General features: G+C 44.3%; 1 protein-coding gene across 6 annotated transcripts in view; it reads right to left on the bottom strand.

Annotated features, from left to right (window-relative positions):
• Positions 1–13,505, bottom strand: part of SCML2 (Scm polycomb group protein like 2) — a 112,318-nt gene extending 98,813 nt beyond the window's left edge. For 4 of the 6 annotated variants that reach the window (XM_059720887.1, XM_059720890.1, XM_059720893.1 and 1 more), the window contains exons 1-2: positions 13,408–13,505; positions 766–831 (exon numbers count right to left, since the gene is read on the bottom strand). The gene's annotated coding sequence lies outside the window, so the exon portion shown is untranslated. The remainder of the gene's footprint in view (positions 1–765; positions 832–13,407) is intronic. The other 2 variants (XM_059720892.1, XM_059720889.1) reach the window with 2 other exon arrangements.
• Positions 13,506–14,041: the final 536 nt, after the last annotated feature.

Here is a 14,041-nt window from a genome sequence, read left to right as displayed (position 1 = left end):
AACAATACTTTTAAGGATAGGAGGGAGGCCATACTGCTTCCCTAGCACTACAGATGCAAAAAAGCTTTCCCATCCCACTGTCAGGTTTTAACAACCCTAAATCATCAGACCTTAAAAATGAAGTGGGATGTAAGGTGCCAGCAGCTCAGAGAGAGAGCTGGAACTCAGCCCCATTAAGAGCTCTAAATACAATTAAAACCAAAATCTTCATGTTAGCATCTGGCTGTACAAGAGGCCAAAGGAGATATTTTGAGGGGAGTTGTTCCATATTCTAATAACTCAAAGGTATGTCTTGAACCATTTTTAAATTATATGAACATAGCTGAGATTTCTTAGTAGACAGTAATTTGTTAGAAGAGCTAATAATATTTCTGTAATATTTAAGATTGTAGGTAAATGTTTGTTTAAAATGAAATTAGGTATTCTCTCTAATCCTTAAAAAAGGTCAAAGTACAATAATTAGGCAAAATTTTATTTTTACTACAGCTTAGTTACATAACACAAAAGTTGGGCAAACCATGAACTTGGTAAATTTATTTTCTCATACGTCTATGTCATTTTCCATGTCCCCAAACAAGCCCCACTATACTCATCAGGCAACAACCCTGACCCTGTTCAAATTATTATCACCAATTTCTTCCGAGAAGTAAACAAAATCTTGAACTTAAAAATAACTCCATTTTCTAATTTTTTACATGTACTGAATCTCCACATCACATAATTGTTGCGCCCTGTTCAATCTTAACCTTTCTTTCCTTAACTTACCCTTATTTGCCACAGCAAGGAGCTCTCTATTTGTTCTTAGAGGCACACAGCATACCTTTGAGGAAACTGCAAAGAAAACAGGTAAAGGGGAAGAGGAAGGAATTGCTGTTAGAAGTACGTTAAGAAATGCCCAGAGGCTAGCACGGAACCAGACACTAGAGATCCCCATGGAGCTGTCTACATTTGGCCAGACAAGCAACTGGTAGTATACAAGGGGCAGTTAGAGAATGTGCAGTGAAATCCTATGACAGTGTGGAGGATTTGGGGCTACCAGAAAGTCTAACCTAGAAAGACTGCAGCTAGAATCAGCAATGGTTTAACACATGAACTCTGTATATTATTTAGCTATGAAATCGACCCCTTGCCACCGTAGAGTGATTCAGAATTGAAAGTCATTTAAAAATAGGTTTTTAACCCTCATGGCTACTCAGAAAGACTTCCAATAAACAGAGTAACACTGATGACGGCTCTGACGGGTGCTGACTGCCTCTTTTATCTCACTGTTAACTCTGAAATGAACAAGACAATATCATTGTTAGGTCTACCATTTTAGCACAGTACTTCAGACACAGTGTTTATCTCCAATACCCTTTGAACACAATATCAAGCATAGTAAATAGCAGTATTGTCCAAATTCATCAGCCATAAGTTGATTTTTAATAAAGTTGTAGAGCTGAATAGAACACTTATTTCACTGGAAAATCATTTTTTGTATTCAAACAACTTAGTGGAAATTTAACATGCAAAGTAACTACTGAAACAATAGATAGTGTGGTGCAATTTAGATTTTAGCAGAAGCCTAGAAAGACCAGATTAATTCATTCTTTTTTCAGGGAGTATGGGGAAAATTACAGTCCTGAGAGCTATAAGTACATAGTCAACCTAAAAAGCATGAACAAGAGATAACTTGCCAATGCCAGCAGGATCCAGCACAGCCCAAAAGGCTCCTCAGAGTGCTTGAGTGCATAGGAGGCACACAGGCAAGTGATAAATACTGAAGATTAATACACATGCTAACAGTTGTTTTTGCTTTTTAGTCATATCTATACATTTGCCATTATTAAATCTGGCTCAGCTACACAGCAGTGAAATGTCCACTCATCTCTAACACATGGGCTTTACTTATATAGTAAACTTTTCTAAATGGATTTTAACAATTACACAAGGATTACAAGAGTCCATTGAGCTTCCCTCAATCTAACCATGATAGATTCTACAAGGTGCTTAAATAAAAATACATACTTCAATTCATCTACTCACCTACACAAAATAGTGATACTCTTAGGTGAGCTTTACAAGTGTCAGATGCTCCTTGAGCTAATATACACTAAAAATGATCAAAAGCTCAATCTACTCACTCTTTGCCTAAACTAAAAGGGATATCACATTACTTTAAGAAAACAGCAATTTAAAGAAACCAGTCAAATAAATAACTCGTATTTTCCACAAAATCCTTTTCCCTATCATTTCACAGCTTTAATCAATTCAATGTAATTAAAACTGTGTAATTTTCAAAGCTGAAAGGACAAAATTATGCAGTCTGCCTTGTATCCTACTGCCTTATTTATTTAAGACACTATTAGACAAGTGGAGAGCTGTATAAACTGGTTTAGTGTTGCCTGTATGTTATGGTGACACCATCAACTTGAAAAATCTTCTGAGAAGCCTGTGTCTGATACACCTGGCCCCTAAGATTACTTTAACTTCAAGGAATTCAAAAGGAACTATTGCTTTGGCTGTTTACTTTGTGCATCTGGCCTCATCTTGTGTCAAAACAAGCTTATCCCTTTTAGGTCATAAGATGTTTCTTTGATGAAAAGTAAGCCTCTCACATCAATATGGGGGAAGAAAAATACCTTCTAACAAAATTTAACTGTAAGGGAGGGTTTTTAGGCATTAAAAAAGTGTAATTTTAAAGAGCAAGCTCTTTAAAAATCTTAGTCCATTAAAAAAATTCAGTGTCCCTTTTCTAGTGCCAGCATCTGCTGTTCATGGAACATTAAAATTAAGAAGTCCCAGGTGATTAATTGTGGACTGCATATCCCAGAGTAGGTTTTGTTTTGTTTTTTTAGCAATAGCAAGTTCAGTAAGAACAGAGATCTTTTATCCCACCTCAAAACCTCACAGAACAGATGCACAAGATCACAGCCCCAAAGAGCTGTGATGAGATAAAGATGATACTGTGTGTACATGGAAGGAGTAAGCAAATATGGACAGAATCAGATGAGTAACATTAAGCACTACTCATCTCATCTATACTTGCTAGGAAAGCAGGGTTACCTATTCAACAGTAACTACAGTTCCCCAAGATGATGTAGTATAGGTGTACCACTGACTTGTACATCCAAGACTGGAATTTTTGAACAACAGTATCCATCAGGTCCTTTATCTTCATGTGCTCTCATGCCAGTGTATAAAGGGTGGAGCAACTGCATCCCACCCTCCCTTTCCTAACAACCTGGCTAGGGACAGAAGTTACACATAAACCAATGTAAATGATAAGAAACTGGTTTACACCTGTAACAGAACAAAAGTTCAGTGCACGTAAACGAGTTTCAAAATGGCTGAAACTGGTTTAAGATAAACCTGGTTGAATGTAGTATCAGACTTAACTAACTGAGGTCAAACTGGGAACTTGTCCCAGACCCCTTCCTCATTCAAGTTTTAGCAGAGTCCCCCAGCACTCCAGCATGCTTTGCAGCCCTGGGCTGTGCTGTGCTGTCTTCTCCAGAGAGCAGGGCTGGCCCTGCCCCTCTGCTCTCTAGCCAAAGCAGGGGTGGGGGATATGGCCCCCTGAGGGGAAGGGAACAAGGAAGAAGTTTATTCCCTCTCTCCCCGCCCCCCCCCGGGACCCCAGCTGAGGCACAGCAACCCCTGTCAGGGTCCCAGCTGTGCTTTCCTAAAGAGAGAAGGGAGGGAGGTGGGAATAAACCCCCACCTTTGCCTCAAGGGGCCATGCCAGCCAGCATCTGGTCATGCCCCTGCCACTGCAACAGCAAGGGGGGAGGGACCCTGACAGGGGCAGCAGCACCTGTCATGGTGTCCCAGGCAGCACAAGCCTCTTCCTGGTAGGGGAGCTACACTGCAGGTGGGAACAGGGCAGGCAGAGCTCCAGCAGCCTGCACAAGTGGTAGCAGTGGGACTAGGAGGGGTGTCTACTGGGGCTAAGCTGAATTTTTAGGTGACCATAGGCCCCCCAACCCCTACTTTATTCCCCTCACCCCCCCATAGAGACCCCAGCCAGGGTCTGCTTGGCCAGGGGCAAGCAGCGGAGGAGGTGGCCAGGGCTGGCAGACCTCAGCTGCAGTCCCGCAGTGGGAGAGGGACTGGATGGGGGAAATAAACTTCCTCCCTGCCCCCTTCACCTCAGGGGGTCATGCCAGGCAGGCATCTGGCCACACCCCCACCCCTGGAGCAGCAAGGAACCCTGACTGGGGCTCCTGTACCCCAGCCAGGCAGACCCCAGCTGGGGTCCCAGGAAAGGGGAGGGGGAGGGACCCCCCCCACCCCCTTTGCCTTCATGGGTCATGCCAGGCTGGTCACCAAAAGGCTGGAGTCCCCACAGGGTGGGGGGTTCAAAACCCTCCCCAATCATACTCAGGCCTGCCTGGCCGCATCCCCTCCCTCAGTTCTGCTTGCCTCCAGCCCAGTCACTGTGGAAGAGAAGGGAGGGCTTGCTCTCACAGCCCCTGGCTTCTGGCCTGAGCCACTGCAGGCATGTGGCTGCATTTCTAGAATCAAAAGTAAATGTCAGTTCACTCGCTTGGCAGTTCAACCTATGCGGGTTAGATTAACCTGCAAAGTTTGAATCAATTCAGGCTCCAGCTTTCTGAATGTCTGTACTTAGCCCCTGAAGCCCATGACAGCTAAGAATTCTTAAAAGAAGGGATCGAGGGTAGGCTATGGAAGCCATAGTCATTACAATATCTCAAAGAAATACAATAGGGTAAGTACTGTGTATCGTAATGATTTGATGCATAACAAATTTCAAGTACACCTTGAGGACTGGGGTGGAAATTTATGTGAAGGTATGCTTCTCTGAAGCCAAAAGCTATGGGACAGTCTTGAGCCTACAAAAACAGAATGGGAGGCAAAAAGTTACCAACTTGAATCTCAGGACATATGCATTTGTTCAGTCTGTTTGGGTCTAAGATGGGATGAAAATCTCCTTTCAGATAATGAAATACTCAAAGTAAAGCCTCTTCTTTTGTGCTCCTGAGAAACTTCTTCTTGATGAGGCAACAGAACTACCATATCTGCTCACACATCACACACTCCCCAAAAAAACCATGCACCTTATTTTTGGAAGACAGATTATAGGCGGGAAAAAAAGATTTTTTCCAGAGCCATGGCCAACTGTGTGACTGAGGACTCAGGAGAGTGCCCAGGAAGTGTGACATCTCAGGAGACAGTCTGGATGAAGCTGCAGGAACTTCCTGGTATGGCAGAACAGCAATAAGGCTAGACCCCAGACCCTTGTGAGGGCAGGACCAAGACTGTTACTTCTTTACAGTAATTATCTTTTGATATAAATTCCTGAAAATAATAAAGTGTTGCTTCCACACCACAACTCTCATCAAGATACTACAGACTGCACGCAGCAGCTCACTCACCCTCAGCCAGGTCAGTGGCTCTTCAACAAAAAGCTACTGCCTCACCAACAGCTGAGAAGTTAACTTTGGATTCCACCCTCCTATTTGCAGCCCCAGAGAGAAGCTGTAGCCATCTTGAGAGCAATGAGTCAGTGTCTGCTTGCTCTATTCTACCCTGCTTCAATTCCAACAAAGGAAAACTAGCTTCTCTGTAACAGACACACACCCGTTTTGGAGGGCTGATTTTTGGGAAGAAAGGCGCATGTGGTATGCAAGCAAATACAGTATTTCTTTCTGTGAGACTCTTGCTAGAAGGGACCCCCAGAGGGTAAATTTTGGGAGTGAGAGAAAGGATTGAGGGAAAGGGCATGGAAGTTAAGAGACCTGAACCTGTTAAGCCTCCACAAGAGAAGGCTGAGGGGGGATCTAGTGGCCTGTTACAAACTAGTCAGAGGGGACCAGCAGGCATTGGGGGAGTCCCTGTTCCCCCAAGCACTCCCAGGAGTGACAAGAAATAATGGTCACAAGCTAGCAGAGGGTAGATTCAGACTAGACATCAGGAGGCACTACTTCACTGTCAGGGCAGCTAGGATCTGAAACCAACTTCCGAGAGAAGTGGTGCTGGCTCCTACCCTGGGGGTCTTTAAGAGGAGGCTAGATGCACACCTTGCCGGGGTCGTTTGACCCCAGTACTCTTTCCTGCCATGGCAGGGGGTCAGACTTGATGATGTACTCAGGTCCCTTCCGACCCTACAAACTATGAAACTATGAATAGGTTAATGGGATAATCATGGAGGTTAATGGGATAAACATGTGCAACTATGTCCAATTCCCATTTGTATGCATTGATACCAAACACAGCCCAGTGGGACAAGGTCTCCCAAAGATAAGGTTTCTGGCTCCTCACATTCCCATCAGCTATGGTACGTGAGCATGGTAGTTAAGAGGAGACAGCAGAAGATGGGGTGTGGGGACAGCAGCAGATGAAATGCCTTAATTTCAAGCACAGGTATTCTGGCCATCTGTCCTGAGAATAAGGATGAGCCTATCAATGTTGAGGCTAATATTTGTAAGACTTCCTGTAAGAGGTCAAAGTCTGCAGCAACCTCCAGATAGAACACTTGACCCTACCCTGGTCCTGAAGATATCTATTCTCCCAAATGGGAAATATGTCCATATTAGGTAATTATATTTGACAAGCAATGTCTGGTAGTTTGCCACATGTGGTTGCAAAAATACAGATGAGTAAGATTCCATCTCTAAAGATCCAGCCTTTCAAGATCTCTTACTTTTGAGATGTCCTACACCACTACGACTACCCAGAATCCTGAATTTGGTTAAGAACAGTCATGCTTGAAGTTTTCAAGGGGTACTCAATAGCACTTCACTCATTTACAAGTGAGCTACAGTTTGTCAGTCGTTGGTTGGATCTAGTATGCCCTCATTCCTGGAGAGACAATCAGGATTGCTCAAATTGAGGTCAAACTGCCAAAAAAAATAAGCTGTCAGAGAGTCTTCAAATTAAAATCAGCTGCCACAGAAATGGCAGCTATGGCTTTGTCAGACAATGATGCCAACTCTTTCAATGCAAGCAGGAGATGATTTTATTTTTGCATTACTCCCAGGTTTTCAGCGCTGATATGGCTCCATGTTCATGATTTAAGAAATGAGAAAGTAGGATTCCTACTTGCATCCTCTTTAAGACCTCTCAGAATAGGATCTAGCACAGCCCGGTATGTGGATATTATCCATTTGCACTGGGATGGACCAAATCCTCATGTCTTTCAAGGTGACAGTCTATATGTAAGGTCTAGGACAGCTCTCAAAAAATAAGGGAGAGGCATCCCTGCCAATGCTCAGGAGCAGCACGGAATGGAAGCAGCACTAACAAAGTCTTCAAACTGCAGTACTGCAAGTTAATGTCTCAACTCTGAATCCTGTGCCTCTGTCTCACTCACTCCAATGACAGACATCCCAAGAGGAAATCTCAATCATTCCATAATCAGAGCCACAAATAGCCCAGTGCTGGTTCACTGAGCCACCTAAGTGGAAGACTTAAGTGATTCATTCTTGGAGAACTGATGACTGTTCTCTTCTTGCTGCTCTTAACAGTGTTTAGACTCCAACTAGTCCTGCCATTGGACCAGTCCTAATGACACTATATGTGCCCAAGGCACACAGACTGAATTAGTCAGTACTGGGTGCTGAAGGAGCTGGCAGTGTGGGGATATAGCAGTCCAAACTTCAGGGCAAAATCTGAGTTGCCTGGTCTCACATTCAACAGCATTTTTCTCACCTGCCTTTCTGTGCATGGCAGTAATTCTCAACCTTTTTTCTACTCCAAGCACATCAGAATCAAGGCATCCTCACAAAAGTTAGTTCTTCACTTTCATTTGTTGACTATGAAAAAATACAAAAGCAATTCTTCTATTGCAAGAACTCAGAAAGACCACAACAGGTCAAACTGTTTTTGACACTATTGATCTATAACAAATCCTTGAGGACTGGGTAACTATATGGAAGTATAGCCAAGTCAAAAGCTATTGAAAGCTATTTGAAACCTCAGAGTGTGTTTTATGACTCATCACTGGTGTATGGTATCTGCTCAAAAAGACACTCCTTGAAGACAATCAGTTGATGCTTTAGAAGTGCTTTCAAGTGAAGCACATCACTTGCTCAAGCAAGTACAATGGAGCCACATGATCCCTGACCTACAAATTTCCAAAAAGAAGGACTGTATACTGGACTTTTATGAAGGTTGTGGCACTCCCCCAGATAGATGAGGTATTGGAGTCTGTCACAATTTGAGCAGAATTTAAACCCTGAAAGCTTAGGGTCTTCAGTGTGATGGGTACATAACATTGTAGAAGGAGATGGACAGAAGATTAGTGGAGTAGCTTTTGTTTTTTAATATAAACTCAGATTTGGAAGTATTGGTTTTTTTGCCCCAAATTTAGTCCAAGTGCAGTCTTGCAACCATGGAGGGAGCGAATAAAGTGTTGCAGACGCTCCAACCAAATACCCATTCCCCTGGGAGCAAGAGACAGAACAGAATGTGATGTGAGACCATGGTAGACACTGCTATTCAAAATAAATATCGTGTATGAAGAAGGTGCATGTGCATCTCTGGTAGGAGCCATGCTGGAACCTACTTGAAAAATCAATTGGAATTTACTTATTTTTTTTACTTTTCCACAGGCTTTGTAAGAAACAAAAGAGGTGTTACACAAGCAGTCATCACAGTATACGAGACATGATTTAACTGCATACAAGGGATCCAAGGACCCTCATGCAGACAGCAGGATGTTTATGGCTTTGTTTTACCATCTTTCTTATCCTCTTGTCTGGAGGAAGACTAGGTCATCATCTTTTAAAATGAAAGAACAGGTTCCTCTGAATCATTTAACATCATGCTGGTGAGTTGATATGCTCAGTCTTGCACTTAAAATACCACCAACATCTCCTTTGATATTAAGCAACAGCAAAAAGCAGTTTGCCATTAACTGTACTCTGAACACTGCATTTATATCCAGTAAGTCCAGGACAGGAAACATCTACATGCTCACTGTAATGAGCCACGTCAGAAGAGACCCAACTTAAAACACTGAGGCTGTTTTTTCCACTGAATCTTTTTAAGTGAAGAAGAAAATTTATCATATAAACATGTTTTTAAAAGGTAGACGATCTCTCCAGACATCAAAGCCAGAGCCAAGCTTTGGTCATTTACACAGTTCCTTCTTGTACCAGCAAGTTATCTTCCCCCTGCCCCCCAAATAACTAGAAAAGAAGCATATTTTGAAAAACTGAACTACTGCAGGGTATTCATTCCCAAATACACTGATATAGATGTATAAAAAAACAGCCAAAAAATCTTCAGATTTGCAGCAAAGAATTAGCTGACGTAATGTTGCTGATTTTAACATTCAAAATGCTCATCAGACATTAGTTAAAAGACCTTCAGTTTAGTGATAATCTGAAACGGAAAAATTAACCTTGGTTTTACATCATACTCTTCTTTGCACCTTGCTTTTATTACTGTAAAGCGGCAATTCTCAACCAGGGTGCCATGAGATCCTTCTAAGGGTCCGATGCAATTTTAATACTGTTAGTGGTGCAAACACCTACACATGATTCAAAAGATAAGCCCAGAGATTTAAAGCAGATACCCATAGTGTCAAAAACATTCTAACCTGTTGTGGTCTGAACTCTCTGAAACAGAAGACATGTTCTATTATGTATTATTTACCACTGCTGTAAAGCTTCCAATCAATAAAATACTGAAAACAAAGATCAGAAACTTGCTCTACTCTCTTAACATCTTTTTTCTTTATACCAACTCCACAGGGTACAGTAAATATTAAGTACTCTTTTTTAAAAAATTACCTTTCCCCCTCCAAAAATAAACAAGCAGTTTGACTGTACAAATAAGTTTTCTGAATGAACTGCCACAGGGTTCAGTGATCTGTAAACTACTGGTGGTCTGTGGAGCACTGGCTGGTAAAACAGAGAGCTAGCTGCCCACATGGTGTTGGCTCTTCTACTTATTTCCTGCTGCTCAACTGCTTGAAAACACAAATAGAAATTCAGTAAATGCTCTCTCACCATTACATTCCCATGTAAGCAATTTCTGTAGTTGCTACAGTGATATGAAGCAATTGGCTCACAGAAAGCTTCCCCTGACATTTGCAAGCTATTAAGATTTGGTCCACACCATGACCAATCTTAAAAAGCCTTCAATTAATTTAAAGCTGCAATGTTTTGGCAGGAAAAAAAAAATTAAAGAACCCATATTCAGTTAAGATTATACATCAAGTTTGTATGGAGAAGCAGTTTATATCTGAAGTAAGTATATTTTGAAAGCCATCATCCAATTTTAAAAATGTATGGGATTTTTAATTCTTTTGCTGACTAGACTTGTTAGGAATCACTTGAAGGATTCACCTGTTATGATTCACTCTGCATATTTTGAAATGAAGATGATTTTTTAACCTGAAATATCCCACCAAAATACTGACATACCTGGACAAAAGCACTTCTTGCCTATAAAATATAATCTTTGGCTCTAAGGCTGTTTAATTATTGTTGTAGCCTTTTACAGTTGATTAATCAGAATGAGTAGAAAGTGACTGTAGGGAGAAGAAAGGTATTAACATATTTTAAACTGCAATAAGCAAGTACTTAGGAAAGAAACACACATGGAAGTGCCTTTCTATTCCTAAAGTTTAACTGAGCATGAAATTTAACTTTAATAAAATAAGGTTCCACTTAATTACTACAATGCTGCAATCTGTTCTGCAATTTGCCCTAACGACTAAAGACAGTACTGATGAGTAATGTGAAGAGAATTATTTTTATGAAGGCTGCAGTTGCTTTTTTCATACTTTGTCAAATTTGAACAAAGCAATCCAAAGGGGTATTAAATAACATAGCTCTAAAGAATAATCCACCATAATCCACTCTCACTCAGCAATCATTTGTGTATGCCTTAAATTATTTTAAAGCCCATCTTTATGTGTGTTTTACCATAACATTCTTTTTAGACATAGAAAATGTTCCCTTTAGTCCCAAAGGTGATTTATTCTTTACTCTTCCTACTACAGTATGAAAAGTGATCGATTGACCAACTCTAAGTATGACAACGTGATCATTTTCTTAAAGCAAATTGCTGCATTAGTAATCTTATGTTTATCTCAATGTTTGGTAAAGAGGCATACTTATGTATTGCATAAATGCATGTGAAAATTAATCATACAATCATAGAAAATTAGGGTTGGAAGGGACCTCAGGAGGTCATCTAGTTCACCCCACTGCTCAAAGCAGGACCATCCCAAAAAAGGACCATCCCCAAGTAGGTTATCCCAGCCAAAGCTTTGTCTATTTGAATCTTAAAAACCTCCAAGGATGGAGGTTCCACCACCTCTTTGGTAACTGGTTCCAGTGCTTCACTACCCTCCTAGTTAGAAAGTTTTCCCTAATATGCAACCTAAACTTCCCTTGCTGCAAGTTGAGACCATTGCTCCTTGTCTGTCATCTGCCACCACAGAGAACATTTTAGCTCCATCCTCTTTTGAACCCCACTTCAGGTAACTGAAGGCTGCTATTAAATCCCCTCTCCATCTTCTCTTCTCCAGACGGACGTTTCCTGAGCCTCTCCTCACAAGATAGGTTCCGCAGCCCTCAAACCATTTTTGTTGCCCTCTGCTGGACTCCCTCCAATTTGTCCACATCCTTTTGTAGTGGGGGGCCCAAAACTAGACACAGCACTCCAGATTACATTATAACTACAGATATAACATTTATATCAGCCAGTGACTTTGAAGTGCCAGCTGGTTTCCACTACTGCTGTTCAGCACCACTAAAAACCTCATTTTACTCCAAATCATAAAATGAAATTAATTCTTGTAAATCTCTTGATCATCAATATCTCTATAGATCAATAGAGATATCTATACCTATACATTGACAGGGATATTTACAAGTATTAATTCATTTTGTGTTATGGTCCAGAGTAAAATCAGGCAGGTTTTCAGTGGCACTGAAAAGCAACAGTGGAAAGCAGGTGGCACTTCCAAGCCAGGGGCTGATCAGGGGCAGCTTTCAATCCTAAACTCTTGTACAGCTCACGCACTTCTGAGTGACTGGCTCTCCTACAGCTCATGCTTTTTACTACAAGTGCTTGCGACTGCCTGCCTGCACAACAAACTCGGGAGCAGCACCACAGAAAGCATGGCGTGGCCAAGGCCTCTCTTGAACAGAGGGGCATTGACTCACCCCTGGCTATGCAAACACATCGGAAGCAACAAGGAAACCTTATTCCCTGCTCCTCTGGCCAAGCTGAAGAGGGAATCCACCGAGCTTGAGCTGCCTGCCGAGAGAAACCCACTCTCTCTCCCTTCCTCCCTCCCTCCCAGCCACAACCACCACCGAAAGCTCGTGGCTGGAGTTGTGCCCAGGCAGGCACAGAGACAGCCCTGAGGGAGGGCAGGGGCTGTGGGGGAAGAGGTGGGTGCCCAGGCAACAGGCAGTGCATAGCCCAGCACCCCCTGGGGTTGCCCCAGTGCAGTGTCCTGCAGCATCAAATATGCACCAAAGTGACCCCAAACTTGGGGTGGGGGAGGCAGGGGGATGGGGAGGGCTTTCCCCAGCCATAACTGACCTCCACCTCAGCTCCTGCCTAGACAGAGCAGGGAGCCCTGAGCTGGCTGGGACCCTGCCAGGGGGGAAGGCTACACACACACACAGTCACAAGTCACAGGGTCTCACACATAACAGGCACAGTCACACACAGACCAACACATGGGCACAGAGTAACGGTCATAAACACACAGGTAACAACAGCCACCAACACACAGACGCAGTCATACACACAGGCACAACACAGACATGCTGACAGAGTCATACAGTCACAGACTGTTACACACACATGCAACAAACACCCTAACACACACAACAGATGAACAGTCTCATGCACGCACACGCGCACAGTCACACACAAGGTCAGACAGTGACAGACACAAGGTCTTGCACACAACACAGGCACAGTCACACACAGGCAAACATATGGTCAGATAGTCCCAAACACTCACACGCACCAGACACGCAACACACACATGCACATAGAACAGACGCACGCACATGAAGACACAAACACACAAGGTTGGACAGTGACAGACAGTCTCACACACAACACAGGCAGTCACACACAGGCAAGCATATGGTCAGTCACAAACACATGCACATGCAGATACGCGCACACACGCTCAACACAGACACACGAGATCGGACGGTGACAGACACAGGGTCTCGCACACAACACAGGCACAGTCACGCACAGGCAAACACCTGGTCACACAGTCGCACACACGCAGCGGGAACAGCCGTGCACACGGACACACCTCCGGCGGCCCCGGGCGGCCGCACCCCCAGCGCCGCGGCTGCCCCCCCGGAGCTTCCCCGCGCTGCCCGCAGCGCCCGGCGCGCCCAGGGGGCACCAGCGACGGCACCGGGCCCGGGCGGAGAGCGAGCTGGAGCCGGAGCAGGCGCCACTCACCGGAGCGGGCGGGGGTCTGTCAAGCTGCGCGCCGCCGCCGCCGCCGCCATGTTCCCGGGGCGCCGCGCATGCCCGGCAGCGGCCCTGGGGGCGCCCGCCCGCTCGCCCGCCGCCTCCCTTCCCCGCCCGGCCCGGCCCGGCCCGGCCCGGCCCCGAGCCTGCCTGAGTCCCGCGCGGGGACACGGACACACGCACTCGGGGAACAGCTCCACATGCACACACGCATCGCCCTCCGTACGCACGTGAGCACCACTGCCAAACACACGCGTACCGCTATCTAGTCACACATACGCACACATATATGGGTACCAGCCCCACATAAACCCACGCACACCACCCTCCAGACATACACGTGAGCACCGCCGCCATACACACGCGGGCCACACACACACACACACACACACACACACACACACACACGCGAGTACCAGCTCCACATACATAGGCACATGAAACCCCCCCCCCCCACACGTACCGCTCTCTAGTCACACATACACAGGGAGTACCCAGCTCCACAGTAACACATGCACCACCCTTAATACATACACGTGAACACCGCCGCCATACACATGCGTACCACCACACACGTACCAGCTCCACATACATAAACTCGATACACACACACACACACACA

Source organism: Alligator mississippiensis, chromosome 1, assembly GCF_030867095.1.
Source record: "Alligator mississippiensis isolate rAllMis1 chromosome 1, rAllMis1, whole genome shotgun sequence".
Classification (NCBI taxonomy): Eukaryota; Metazoa; Chordata; order Crocodylia; family Alligatoridae; genus Alligator; species Alligator mississippiensis.
The sequence above is the reverse complement of the archived record's forward strand: the minus strand, read 5'-3'. Positions and strand labels throughout refer to the sequence as shown.